At 41.7% G+C, this 4,847-nt stretch overlaps 1 long non-coding RNA gene across 3 annotated transcripts; it reads right to left on the bottom strand.

The window, feature by feature from the left end:
• Nucleotides 1-274: 274 nt before the first annotated feature.
• On the bottom strand, nt 275-3,790 carry LOC119308049. Of its 3 annotated transcripts, XR_005149763.1 has the most exons (3): nt 3,161-3,790; nt 753-2,619; nt 275-663 (listed from the first exon to the last, which is right to left on the bottom strand). It is a non-coding gene; the product is annotated as an uncharacterized LOC119308049 (long non-coding RNA). The 3 variants fall into 3 exon arrangements; XR_005149764.1 differs by having other exon boundaries at nt 275-2,635; nt 3,161-3,769; XR_005149762.1 differs by having other exon boundaries at nt 275-2,619; nt 3,161-3,685.
• Between the last annotated feature and the right edge of the window lie 1,057 nt (nt 3,791-4,847).

Below are 4,847 nucleotides of genomic sequence, written 5' to 3'. Positions count from 1 at the left end.
ATTAATAATGGAAGGTTGCCTCTACATATGCAGTGTAACTTACAATTGCCGAAAAAGGGTTTCCCCCGCTTTGTATTACAAAGCAACAACATCGATACAACCCACGATAGGTGCTGGGGCGGAAGCAGCACAGGCACGCCCAAAAGAAAAAAAGAGAAAACACAAAAGGAAAAAAAAAATGGTGCCAGGGCGGAAGCAGCCAATTGCAGTGTAACTTACAATTAAAGCATCACAACCAAGAGGTTGATGATATTTTGCTGCCAAAACACCAAGGGAACAAAGTCTAACTTTAGATTGATTTGTTGTCCCAGGCAGGCGGCTACTACCTTGAGCAATCAGGGCGAGGCGATACCGCGAGAAGGTAATGTTGTGATTTATGAACTCTGGCAATCACGTTAGCAATGGTGCCAGGGCGATGAAACTAGCTGACAAGCTAGCATCAAGTCAGTTTCAGCACGCCCCACAAGTCGGATCCCACCTTCAGAGCCCACCTTCGTCATCGTCTTCCTCCAGCGATCGGCACTTGGACATCACCTTCCTCCAATAGTTGCAAGTGCCCCAGTTTCCTCTGTTGACTCTCCTCGACTGTTATCGGCTCCGTCAAGCAATCACACCACCTCCAGTAAGTAATATGTGCATCAAATTATCTCCAGCATGTATCACCTGCACCAATTTAGATAATTTGCACGGTTCCTGTATATGGCATTGATGAATTCGTTACTAATCATGGATCAATGGATTGGGTTGCTTACCATGATGAAACCAATTGAGGAAGTACAGAAGAACAGACGGACAAGCAGAGAGCAAACTTGAAACATCTGCGAGATGCAAGTCCTTTTGCTATTGTAAGTTATTTCAATTATGTAAGCAATTTCAGAATTATGTATGACTTTTTACATTACTTTTACATGGTCAAATTCTTTCAGTGGTGAGAAGGTAGGGATCACTCTACGGGGATATATTTTAGCAAATATGGTAAATGGAAGTTTGGCACAAAAAACAATCATGACTGTCACTTCCAATTTTATTCAAGTATCAAAGGTGAGAACTTTAAACTATTTTTGCAATACCCCAAATCCAATGTTTCTAATCGTTTATCGATAACCAGGGTGATTATTGGACCCAATAAATGCATGTACCTGCAAAAATAATTTACACATGTCAAAACTTTAAATTTTTGTTTTAAGAAAAACAAATGTCCAATTTTATATTTTAAACTATATGGTATTCTACCTTACCTTACTGGCAGGACATGACAAAAATCATGACCATTTTAGCATTGATGGTACCAATGACGAGGTATTCTCAGCTAAGAAAGAAGGTTCTTTTTTTTATGTTTGAACGGACATGCACCAACAGCTTGGTGCTACAATGCGACATATGCATCTATAAACACAATTAGTTTTCTATTAAAGTTTGCCTAGCAAGGAAAGTATATTATTCACATTCAACTTTTAGTGAGAATGGATTCAAAATCTAAAGGAAAAAACGAAAAATAAAAGGACAGAATGCAAAAATAAGAGAAAAGAATCAACAGAAGACAAGAGGATTAGGAAAGCACCTGGAAGGAACACAGGCTAGGACGACGCATTAGCAAGTGCTAAACTACAAACTTAATCCCCTTGACTTCACTTATACAAATATATTCTAGATATTCTATATACTTGGAAGTAATCTGCATTAGCATACAATTGTGTTTACTTTAAGAGTCCATGAGAACATGGATTTAACTTATTATGTGTGCATGCAGACTTATCCAGTTTGGAGACACTGAATGTTTAGTCGTTCTCATCTTAACATTTAATTATGCAAATTATATTGATATTACACCATCCTTTCTCATATGTACTTATTTTTTAATTTCACAAAGAATTGAAAAAGGAGGCTTTTCTTTATGGCGACAATAGAATCGAAAAAGAGGCATACTCGGTAGGTTATGTAGATTCGTAACATGTATGATCCGCATATCCATTCCTGAAAATCACCAGGTCCTTATGATAGACCCACGCCTCTTCAACTCGGATTTTCACCTAAATATGAGGACAAACACTCATAGAAACAGCAAATAAATGAGACCAAAGAATTAGCTATCTAAAGAAGAGCTCAAAATATATTACAAAAAGGAATAAAGTTACTAAAAACAAATAAAATGGTTTTTTAAAAAAGGGGGCACGCTATTAACCTACTGAATAGCAGTATCCACGGACTGTAGGATTGCTGGAATCTCCACTGTATCGCAGTACTAAGTGGCTCAGATGGTAAAACTCGATAGGGCTTTACACATATTGTGCTTCACCCCATGAAACATGGAGAGCCAGAACCGATTTCACTTAACTAATTGTACATTATCAATTTGTAATCTAAGGTGCCGTCATCAATTGTCTCTTTGGGAATTTACAATATAAGAGTGGTACATGCACTCAGGGCAAGGACATGTATACACTGATCAATACAAACCAAAGGATTTGGTCAGACAGAAACAAAGATTTATTAAATGTGGCTCTACTTGCATACATATGAACTAGATGGGTATTGGCTTGAATGTTCGCCGGTGCAGAGGCCATGTCCGTCGCCGTGAACTAGACGGATGCTACCGGCCTTTTATATATCCATAAATACCTGAAAAAATAGTACACTGCAAACTATCTTCAAAATAATAACTGAATTATCTATCCTAACAAGATATGATAGGACGGATATGGTCTACTACTCTGCATAATTATTGGAAACATGCAACAACATTTGACGGAAATAGTTCAAGAATGCCAAGCATCAACACTCTATATCATCTGATATTTCAAGCTTATTACAAAGTACAATTCAATGGTGAGAGGATCCTAGCATCATTATCTATTATATGTAGCAATCAGACCTAATTTTACTATTCAATTACTAAAACATAAAGACAATAATTATTTCCTTAATTTGCTGAAAATTAATGGGTGTAGGGGGTCGAACACTACCTATTCCAGTCCCAAGCCCGAAAAAAGTGGAGGGGACATAAACTGATTAAAATTTTGCATTAAGCGGCGTTAGGCGTCCAAACTTACTATCTTCATTTGGTACATGGACAAGAAGTCAATCTGGATGGAAATCACACCAAGTATGCATGATAGTACAAAAAACAGAAACGGTAACATTTGTCACTAACAAGAAGTACCTTAAAGTATATTGCAGGTGGAAGAATGCAACGCCAAAGCCGGGCTGCTACTGTAGAGGATGAAGAAGATGCGTCAGGTGCCTCGCTTGGGAACAGCAACGACGCCTGCAGCTCGACGGTTGGGGACGGATAACCCTCCCAGGATCCCCAAAATTGCGCAGGAGCTAAGGGAACGAGATCCACTCCATCGCCTCCATGGACGCTGACGGGAAAGGCATCGTCGAGTTCGACGACCTCGCGTTCTCCATCATGCAGCTGCTATTAGGGCCCTGCTACGTGTTCACCGGCCGGGATCCAAGCATCATCCCAGCCACGAGGTGCGTGTGGAGGTGAGGACCACAAAGTAGCAAACCGAGGGGAGACTCGGGCTTGTCTTGAGATGGAGTGGATCTAATCTGGCTCAGCCTTTTGCTCCTTTCCATGGCTGGGAGCTCCGAAAAGACCAGAAGACTAGAGAAAGAAGAAAATGAATACGTGTTGATAGTGTGGAGTAGGCGAGAAGATAGCCCGATGCCAGTCCTGTTTCTGGTCGAGTTAAATGTACATAACCCCCTCAACTCCCAGATTTGGACTACATCACCCCCTGGACTCAATCTTGGCTCACTTAATCCCCTGAACCTGCACAAACCGGGCAAATCACCTCCTGATGGCTTGCTTGGTGTTTTGGGACGGCTGTTTTGCATACGTGGCAAGGGGCAGTTGGGGAATTGAAGACCGGGCGAAGCCACGCGGGCTTGGACCTGGTGGACTCGTTGTAGTTGCGACCAGACCGTCTCGATTCCATCGGGTGCCCACCTTTTTGCCTTCCTCCCTGCCGCTCCCTCTCTACAGACAATAATGCCGGCGATTGGAGCGACCACGGCGGCGATGGCGAGGAGCACCGGCATGCCCTGAAGGACCTCACCGACGGCGCCCATCAGGTCAGTGTGCTTTATCCCTAGGAAGGAAATCATCTGTTGTACTGCATTGAGGAGCCACTCCTTGCTGTTATTTGGGGTTTGGGGGGCTTTGATTTGGGGCTAGGGTTTACATGATCGTGGGAGTAAATTAAATTTGCTGAACATGCCGTTGTTTGTAGGCGCTTTTGTAATTGAATCTTTTGTAATCTATGTACATATGCCTAGTTTGAGTTAGGGTTTTAAACGATTTGAACCGAAAGGTGTTTTTTTAAGAATTCAGTACGTGTAATGGGAGAATTACTAATTTGGGACTGCTATTTTGCATTGTTTCCTTCAGGATGATGGCAAGTCATGTCACTGATGCTGGAGTTATGGATATTTATGCTACTGTGCCCAGAGAAGTTAGTCCGGAGGCAAGTGATTGGGGGGGGCAAATATCGGCAAAAGAAGCAAGTTCAAAGTGTGAAACAAGGCATGTCCAGGCAGGAGAAACAGAGCAGGCAAAGAATATTCAGAGAGAAGAAGTATGGCATGTTCGGAGAGAGGAAACAGAGCATTTCCAGGCACAAGAAACAGAGCAAATTCAGCAGTGTGGCAAGGTGTCAAAACTACCAGTTTTCAGGCCTTCAAAATCATTTGTGAACAGAGAAAAAGGAAAAGCAACTGAGAAGATGGCTACTGCAGATGATAGCGACAGTGATAGTGACAGTGATTATGATGCTCCTCCATCAGAGAGCAACAGTTCTGCAGATGATGATGAGATGATTGAGTACAGAAAATATGCTCAA

Source organism: Triticum dicoccoides, chromosome 5B (assembly GCF_002162155.2).
Source record: "Triticum dicoccoides isolate Atlit2015 ecotype Zavitan chromosome 5B, WEW_v2.0, whole genome shotgun sequence".
In the NCBI taxonomy this organism is placed as follows: Eukaryota; Viridiplantae; Streptophyta; class Magnoliopsida; order Poales; family Poaceae; genus Triticum; species Triticum dicoccoides.
This window is presented reverse-complemented; position numbering and strand designations above follow the sequence as displayed.